Raw genomic sequence first — 9,925 nt, forward strand, 5'->3', positions numbered from 1 at the left:
TTGGCTATTCGACTTTGCGATGGAATATGCTTGGACAGACCGTTTTCGATCACGAGATCGCTGTGTTCCTTTTATCGATTCCCTTTCTAAAGATTTTTCTTAGTCAAAATTAATCAGCATGTCAACATTATCCAAGTACATTCTTTATTTATAAATGAACAATTGTTGCGTATTTAAATTAATCTTTACTAATTTAAAATTAAAATACTTTAATTTAATCCAATGAGCTCTCTTTGAATTATGCTAAAGTTCCAAATTTTATAGCCAGCGAGGATCAAGCTCATCTATTTTTTAACCGACCCTATCTCTCTTTTTCTACCTTTAAAATATCTTCCGTACTACCGTTAACACCAAGGCCAATACCAAAGCCACCCTCTAAGGGGGTAAGTTGCGCTGTAATCTCTTGGCCAAAAGTCGATGGTCCTTTTTCCCCTCTAACCCCTCTCCCATCGTTCTTTCTGCCCTCTTTCACTCTCTCTTTCCACAATTCACCAGGCATACCGTCGAGCGCCGGGATAAAGTCACGAGCAGTAATTATGAACGATAGTAGGGGAGAGAGAGGATATAATTGTGATTGATGGAGAGACGAGAGGAGAGGCTAGCAGGGGGAGATGACTTCCTTTTAATCTCGAACCTAACCCTTGCACTCGATCCATTGCTGTTTCTGTCCGGCATGATTCGATGCGATTCCATTACCTTCGAGACTGAAATCTCTTTGCAAAAATGAAACAAAAAGAAAAGAAGGAAAGAAAAGATATACGTATGTCAACGGATAAAAACATCGTCAGGCTACTAACGTTGGATATAAAAAGGTAAAAAAAGAGAGAAAGAGAGAGAGAGAGAGAGAGAGAGAGAGAGAGAGAGAGAGAGAGAGAGAAAGAATGAGAGAGAGAGAGAGAGAGACAGTTAGACAGAAGAGACGGTATCCTTGTTCGGTTTCGATCATTCGTTTTAAGAGGATTTGTAGAGATAAAGCATTCTTCTTAGCCCCTCGTTTACATCCGAACACCGATACTTGTTTCTCGAGAGGAACAAGATCGTTCATGATAGCGGGTGGTACTGTATTGTTGGTGTTGGTGAGAGATTTAATTTGACCCACTTCCGGTTCTCTACGATGACACAAACAGGCTCCTAACTGTGCGGTCAGATAGGTCAAGTTTACGAGATAGCCCGATTCTCCGTAAACCCTTTCGGCTTAACCCGAAACACATCTCGTGGTCTTCTGTTTTGCTTTCAGTGTAGAGGGAGAGAGAGAAGGAGAGAAAGAGAGAGAGAGAGAGAGAGAGAGAGAAAGAGAGAGAGAGATAGAGCAAGAGAGCAAGAGAAAGAGTGAGGGTTCCTCCACCAATCTACCTCTTTCTCCCTCGCTCTCGCATGTTTGCTTCGATTCTCTCCTTCCTTCTTTCGCTTGTACTCACTCACCACGGTCGACCCACCCGCTGCGTATCGGAGTACCTGCCAACCCTACCGACGACACCTGTGTAACACTTTCGCGGGCCGTAACCCAACGATCTCTGCGTTTCCTTTTTTTCTCTCTTCTTTTTTTACTTCGCTTCACGATTCGCGCCATGCCTCGCTAATCAAAAGGATCCGGAGCTGGGCGTGGGTGCTGCCGGAAGATCAATGATGCGCTTTTATTTTTTCTTTTTTTTCCTTAACTTTGAACGAAAGGTATTTGCTAATGAAAATAAGAATTTTCTTATGCTTTCTAATTTTTTTTTCTTTTTTTTTTTTTATTATTGATTCAATACTTATAAATACAACAGAAAAAGTAATGTTGGGGAATCGATAAAGACATAGAAATAAAAAGAATCTAGCAATTAGTTGAAATTTATTTTATCATCCATCTGATACATTTATTTCCGGCATAAATCGTAAGCATTAAGAAGAATAAATCTTTCATCGTAATTATTACGTATGACAATTGAAAAATATATAGACAATATATAGATACTAATTGCACTGATTATTTCAATAGCATTTGTTTGAGGAAAGAATGAAGGAACAATGGAAAAAATTTGGCTGCCTGATGTATGCTGAAAAATTGCGAACTATTTAGAAGACGATTTCAATTAAATAAAATAGAGAAAAACGTTTGCGAATTTTCTTGAGTTACATCGTAATTGAAAATTAGATAAAAAGTAAAAAAGGAATAATAAGGCGATGAATCGATCGAGAAGTTTAAATCGAAGTTAAAAAAAATAACGAAGGCTAGGAGTTAGGAAGGAAGGAAGGAGAGAAATTTTTCTCGAAAAAAGAAAAGAGAAAAAGAAGATTGGAGTTGGACGTAAGGAAGGTATGGAACGGGGTTGGTACATAGAAGCAACCGTGCCACGTGCTCCTGGTTCGTTCCTTGCGTTAACTTTGCAGGGCATCGATCGCTCCTGCGAGAGTCGCGCACGCGGTCGCATGCGAGAGTTTCTCTTCTCGTGGCTCCGACACACAACACATATATACACAAACACATCTACACACAATATACACCAATCGAACCACTATGTACATTCTCCCTATCCTATACATACATATATAGAGTAATACGAATACGAATCAAACAAATACACGTAAGCTCGTGTACACACATTCACAGTTTTGCTCGTGAGCGCGCGCTCGCGCGCTGGCGCACGAGGGAGCACGCACTTACGCACGATCGAGGCAGATCGTTCGCTCGTTGTGCGTGGCGCGCAGCGTTTCCATGACAACCGCTGCCAGTGCCACGCATTGATCGCAGACTCCCGGTGCGTCAAGTCGAGTGCGTAGAAACGAACCTTCTAAGAGAGAGAGAGGATACTCATAGGGTGAGAGACGAAGGGAGAGAGTGAAAGAGAGAGAGAGAGAGAGAGAGAGAGAGAAAGAGAGTACACGTATGCGTAGAAAGAAGCACGCACCGGAGGAAATCTACGGACGAGTTGCTACCGAACTGAGAGAGAAAGAGAGAAAAAAACTGAGAAGAAAAGGGATCGAGTACTTTAAAGAGAACATTTTTCTTTTCCTCTCTTTCTGTCATTCTTTCGCTTTTTTACAATTTTTTTTTTGCAGACCTTTTTTCTTTTTGCTCCAAGAGCAATCGCGGAAGAAGAAGAAGGAAGTGTCCGGGGTGGTTTTTGATTTGCAGAACGGACGGGAAGCAGATAGCGTTTGTTTAACATCAGGAGATTAAAATGTTTTCATGTAAACGATGAAGGAATGAAGAATTTTCTTTTTACTTTAGTTGGTACTTCGGATAGTATCTAACTATGAGAAATTCGTTCGTTCTTTTGTCTTAAATATTTTTATTATGCAATATCGATGAATTATTGCGTTCCTCTTAATTTCAGATCAATTGTATATTATGTATCTGATAATCAAGAAATTTTCAACCTTGTACGATTTATTTCAATATCATTGATTGCGATTATAAATTAGATAAATATTAATTATTACGTAAATAGTTATTATTCTGTTCGTATGTATACGCACCCAATCATATTTGTGTATAAACAAGAAGATACTTTGTTCACGTTTTTTCTATTTACAATAACAGACAGAGAAGGAGAAAGAGAGAGAGAGAGAGAGAGAGAGAGAGACCTCTTTTTCCGGTAAACGAAAAACGGTGAGTAGAGGGGAAGGTCGCTCACGCGAGCCGTTCGTCCTGACCTTCGAATCCAGTCTTGACAATGCCATGCTAGGACCTTGTAGCCGGTCCTACAGGCATAGGCGCTAAGAAAAGTAGTTGTCACAAAGGATCGCGAGCTTCGAGACTTCCACGCATCATGTCTTGGGAGCCACGTAGTATTAAGCGTCGCCATTGTGAGAAGAGATTCGAGGCGTAAGCTCACCGTACCTGGACCAACGATTATTATTTGCCTTTAGACCAACGTACGAAAAGCTACACTATTTTCTATTCTTCTTGTGGCTTTGGAGGGTTTAAAATGTCCTTTTCCATGACAAATCCTATTTAATTGTCTAGTAAAACCAGTGGAAAAATGAGATCACAAAATGTCGACTAGCATTCATAGTAGCATTCGCTACTGTCTCATTTGGCAAATATATTATAACGAAAAGGATTTGAAAGACGATAATTATCGTTAGGCAATTATAATCATTAATACTACTATTAAATGTTATTAATACTTTAAGTAATAATATCGAGTAAAATCGTTACTTGGGTCATTCTTATCCGCATATAATTAAAATGAACTCGATTATGCGATTGAGAAACAGAAAGCGTCAAGTTTCGAAGAAAGTGGATGACGAACGATACAGTAGACACTGAAGATATCGGCAACGCGCTCGTGAACGTGCCAAATGGTGTTCCTCTCCGCGAGAGCAATAATTCATGGTCGTAACTTCCTCCGCATCTGTGCTCTCCCATCCTGTAGAAAGAGAGAAAGAGAGAGAGAGAGAGAGAGAGAGAGAGAGAGACAGAGAGAGATAAAGATAGATAGATAGATAGATAGAGAGAGAGAGAGAGAGAGAGAGAGAGAGAGAGAGATTCTGGGCCGTGATCCTGCGTGACGATACAAGCTGCATACTATCCAGATGCCACGCGTGGAGATTGTCTTTGGAAGGAAGAAGCGTGAAAAGAAAGAAAGAAAGAAAGAGAAAGATAGATACAGAAAGAAATATTCTTTAATCTCTGTCAGCTATAAGATAAGAAAGCTTAAAGTCCAAAAAGCTATGGTTATTTGATTTGATTTATTTCATTTGAAAGACATAGAGAGATTAAAGATCAAAAAATATAGTATATAAATTGTTTCTGATCATCGAAGAAAAAAAGTTGTTTTCGTATGGTAAGAGAAAAAGATGCTTGGCGGAAATTTGGGACAGCTGTTGACACGCTGGCCCAGAAAAGTCGGGAAAAGCGATTCTCGTGCGACCGACTATTTTCGTGGCTATTCTCTCTTTCTCTCTCCCTCTTTTTCACTATCTCTCAGTTGCTCTCTTTGTCAGCATGCGCGTGCGTCACTCCGAGCCACGTGGGACACGAACGGGAAGGATTTTCAAGGATAATGTCCTGATCCTGATCCACGCGTCCTAGATGAGCATGCGTGGATGGAACCTCATTGTTGAGATTAACGATGATAATTCTTCGTTTGTGATACGTGAAATTGTTTTTTCTCAAAAATTTTTAATTTTATTAAATCATCCGAGAATGGGAGCACCCTATAAAATCGTTATTATACAAATTTTTATTTTATGATTTTTATGAGAATAAAGCAACAACAATTAATTATAGAAGGTATTACAAAAGGCGCCATCAAAGCCATCAAATTTCCATCAATTTGAAAAGCAATATAAAATCTGATGAATTTTTTTTCTATCTCTACAGAATTTCTCATTAAGAACTTTTTCTTGTGTGCTAGTAAATTCTGAAAAGATCCGCTCACACTTTCTAAGATCGGTAACTGCCCCGTTAACCGCAATGTTACCAGGGTGATCACCCCATTATCGTCCAGCATTGGTCTTTCCCTCGGCTCGACACCCCAGAATCCGGATTCTACCTCGGTAGAGCAATTTCGTCCACTAATTTGACAAAATCGATTCAACTTTTCTTTCCCTTTCCATATTCTACCACCGTTTATTCCGTCTTAGATATATCGTGAAGGTTCGCGCGCGCGAACGGAACGATTATTTATAATTAAAAAAAATTTTTGACGCACAAAGTCTTTATATACACAAACATACACAAACATACAAGAAGGTACAACTTGGTGAAAGTCACGGAAGCCTATTAACCCGACAAAGGATAGTGTCGCCGATGAAACGAAAATAGAAATCGGAGCATCCCTTTGTCGCGGCTGGTGCATGGTTTCCCAAGAGAAAGAAAATGAGAGACAGAGAGAGAGAGAGAGAGAGAGAGGGAGAGAGGGAGAGAGAGGGAGAGAGAGTAAGTGCGAGAGTGAGACAGAAAGGGAGGAAGGGCAAGAGAAAGAGAGAGAAAGAGAGAGAGAGAGAGAGAGAGAGAGAGAGAGAGAGAAGAAAGGTAAGGAAAAGGAAAATAAGGAAGATAGAAAGACTGGCAACAATCGGTGGAAGGACAATGCACAAGAGTCGTCCGATTGGTTTGTAGCCACGCGCCAAAGTATTTTGTACCTAAGAGTACGGCAGATGTTTCTAACGAGCGAAGAACCTTAGCTCTAGAAAGAGTAAGAGAGAAAGAGAGCGATAGAGAGAGAGCGAGAGAGAGAGAGGGAGAGAGAAAGACGGAACAGCATTGAGGAGAAGGGGAAGGAAAAAAGAGGAGAGAGAAGAGTATCGATCGCGATATGCCACGCACCGTCGCGATTAGTCGGCCGTCGTAATGAAGATAAGTCCTAACGAGCTCGCTGTCGGCGCGTTATCGGGCCGAGAGACATGCGATCAACGAGCTTTCGAAGGATAAGCCTACCAAGAAGGTAGAAGTAGAAGTTACGAAAGAGTCGAAAAAAAGAAGGGAAAAAATTCTTTGACTTCGCCACCGGCGGTAAATTATCTCCCGAAGTCTGATCAGAACAACACGGTGGCTCGTGTACCTGTGCCATCAACGTGAAATTTATGTCCTTTTGTCTACCCTGCAGTCCTTCTGTATATTTATTTCTTGATCGTTCGATTGGAGAAAGTAATGCGAAAGCTATAGACGTTTATCGGTTGAACATTTTGGTGATTCGTTTAGATATAGTAATAAGATAATCCAAAGATTCACTGACTATAACATTAAAAAATCGTGTTGCATCGATCAAGTATGAGAAAGTTAAGGAATCCGGAAGTGAGTGGAAGCACCTTGCATCGTATAAGGGGTTGAGAAAGAGGGTTGTCAGAGTCTCTTAAAAGTCAGTGAATCCATCTACGAAGGACCCTAGTGCGAGGGTGCAGGGGTTGGTACTAGGTGTTCGACCAAATCGGGGGTTGTGCACCCCCAGATCGGTAGCGCGTGTCCTCTTCAATGGAGTAGTCCACCGCTATTGCCAAGAGGTACCCCATCTAAAAGGGGTTAAATGCTCTTTTTTTTTCCCCGCGACGCGCCGTCAAGGTGTTGACCGCCCCTCACGACGAAAAATCAACGTCAACGGAGGGAACCCGAAGTGGCCCCGATTAGGAATCGTTTCGTGACAACGGAATAAAAACACACGGTATACTTTCTTTTTTTGTCAATGTTTCAAGGTCACTCTTAAAAAGCTTGAAAGTATTCAAGTAAATAACGTGACTGTGCTTGAAATATTTCTGTTATTAATATTGTACATTAATTTCTTCTTCAAGGTAAAGACGATACGCGAAGTATACAATTTGAAGCAATAGATTCGAGAGAAGAAATATAGAAATCGAGAGGTTATTGTATAGTTGTGTAATCGATTGCGTAAGATGTTTAGAGTGTTAGACAGGGAGAGAGGGAGAGAATGGGTAAATTAATCGTACTCCATAGGTAGAAAGTATGAGCACGAAAAGATACAAGAAAAATATAAAAAGATGAAAGAATGGAACGTAAGAACCATAAAGCTCGCTTTCCGCATGTCTTCTTTTTATAGTCATCGCTCCGTACGAATTTATTTTTTTCCAAAAGGTTCTCTTCTTTTCGACCAGGTGAATGTCCTCGGGAGAGTGAAGACCGAGCATCGAAGATCAAGAGAAAATGAAAGAGAAAGAGAGGGTAGCAGGGGTGATTTTTCATTTTTCGATGCCACGAAACACCGACAATGGACGCGTGTCACGACGGTAGCAGCTGCTTTCGCCACTGTGTTTAGCCCGCGCACATGGCACATAGAGACTCGCCGCCATCGCAGCAAGATCGCATATCGTAAGATCGAAGTTGCGCAGCTTTAGCCGTATTTGAATTGGTCGAGAATGTGTTGTTCGCATTTGAAATAAGCCGCTTTGTCTTTCTAGAATTTAGTTTTTCTTTTTGTTAAATTTTTCTTCTCCAATTAATTGCGACAAGCGACGTTCCATTACTGACATTTAATTTTATCAGGTTTTATTGAATTAAGTGCACTCAAGCTTATTGCTATTATAAAAATTAATATCGTAATTCTACCTTGACATGATGTAAGAAATATTGGCGAGAAAGGAGAGTGGAAAAAACCTTTGATCGACTTATTTGAAAAATGTATTTTTTTTTTTTTTGAGCCTTTAATAGGCTCAACAGTCGCCACTTCACGGATCAGTTGTTCAACGAAGAGATCGATATTCGAAAGGATCCAGAAAAGAAAGATACGATCTACCTTCTTGGGCTCCATCACTATGGCGGACTAGCCGGAGCGAAATGTCAGGTAGACGAACGTTCTACGATGAAACGAATAAAGGTTCCTTCTTTGGCATGGGCTCTTATTCTGTTAGATATTTTATATGAAAGAAGTAATCTTCGGAATTATATTATATTGTATAACATTTCTTCTATGAAGAAAATTTATATATTTTTATCAAAATATTTGCGTTAACTTTTATTTCAATGATTCAAGTTGTTCAAATATTAATATAGATACCGTCGTATTGTTCCAAGAGAAATAAATTGTATTTTGTAATTGTTCAAATCTATCAGAGCGAAGTAAAAAATCAAGAAAAAAGATAAAAAATCGATGCATCTTCTATCGCACAACAAGAGTATATCTATTCGTTGACCCTTTGGTAGAAGAATACGCATTAATTTATATCTGCATAGGCTGACTATTATTATGTTAATTTTTTAACCTACCCGCTGACATCATGGAACCAGATATTCTGGTAGCATCCCATACCTTGCTAACGTACGTATACGTTTATATGCACGTACGATTAAAATGCGCTCGGCTTATACATACATAAAAAGAAAAAAAAAAAAAGAAAAAGAAGAAGAAGAAAAAGACGGTCCTAGCACCTGGGAAAATCAGCAGACGGAGATAATTCGCAGCATCCATCGCAGCATTTATTCTTTTCATCGCGTATGGATAGCGACCCAAGAGAAAAGATGATGCTTAACAACGATGTTTCTTCGGAAAAGTCGAAAGAAAAGGAATAGCTAGCAGTAGATAGTAATTCGATTAAGATACAAGACGCAACGCAGCCGGATGAATAAAGAAAAGACATAGAATATACCCGCAGGATGGTTTATAAGGGTGAATGTGAAAAAAATTAACTCTTATTCGAGTGCTAATGCTTCGACACGTATGGATAAAAATCTATGAAACCCTCATCAAATGAAGGAATTAACAGAGCGAGAAATTCCGGGACAACAATATTTTGAACAGCTGGGAGAAAATGTACAGCTTGCTACTGAACGAAAAAATGAGACTATACGCAATACTGTGTTGTTTGTTACGAACTTAAAATCGATCGATCTGTTTCATACTTCTCTTATCCCACCCTTCGTACCACGCGGAATTACGCTTCAATTTGTGAGCCACTTCGCTCTATCTTTTGTTGGAACGTCCCATAAAGAAAGAAAGTCGTAAAACGGTAGGCAAGACTGTCTGTTTCATGTGGACCCTATCTTTCTACATAGTAGAAACAGCCAATCCCACGGGTTTCAAAGATTCGACATTTTTCCTCTTTTTGTTCCTCCCTTCCGAACGCGCTAACGATTTATTCCGACAACCTCTCCGATTCGATATCAACGACTCTATTTTTTAGCCTAGAGCAAATCAACTGCCTTCCAAAACCCTTGCTCCGATATTTTTGTACTCCAATACTGGAGAGGAAGAAGAAATTCAAATTAGGCAGTCTTTTTAGAATAGTTTTGGTACGAACAATGCATGTTCGTTTGTATCACGTTGGTAGGGGAAAAGGGTGTAATAAAATGGATCTTGTATTATGGTTTATGATATTGTTTATTAAATCCAATTGTTACAAATTAAAATGGATAACAATGGCATATATTTTTAATACATTTTCCAAGTACACATTTACTTTCAGAAAGAGAGGTATGTGATAATATATATATATATATATATATATATATATATATATATATATATATATATATATATATATATAT

At 39.4% G+C, this 9,925-nt stretch overlaps 1 long non-coding RNA gene across 3 annotated transcripts; it reads left to right on the plus strand.

Annotated features, from left to right (window-relative positions):
* Positions 1-5,904: 5,904 nt before the first annotated feature.
* LOC124952809 lies at positions 5,905-9,781 on the plus strand. 3 transcript variants are annotated; one of them, XR_007102007.1, is made up of 3 exons: positions 5,905-7,091; positions 7,219-7,753; positions 8,083-9,781. It is a non-coding gene; the product is annotated as an uncharacterized LOC124952809 (long non-coding RNA). The 3 variants fall into 3 exon arrangements; XR_007102005.1 differs by having other exon boundaries at positions 7,219-7,440; positions 7,520-9,781; XR_007102006.1 differs by having other exon boundaries at positions 7,219-7,440; positions 7,540-9,781.
* Positions 9,782-9,925: the final 144 nt, after the last annotated feature.

Source organism: Vespa velutina, chromosome 11 (assembly GCF_912470025.1).
Source record: "Vespa velutina chromosome 11, iVesVel2.1, whole genome shotgun sequence".
NCBI lineage: Eukaryota > Metazoa > Arthropoda > Insecta > Hymenoptera > Vespidae > Vespa > Vespa velutina.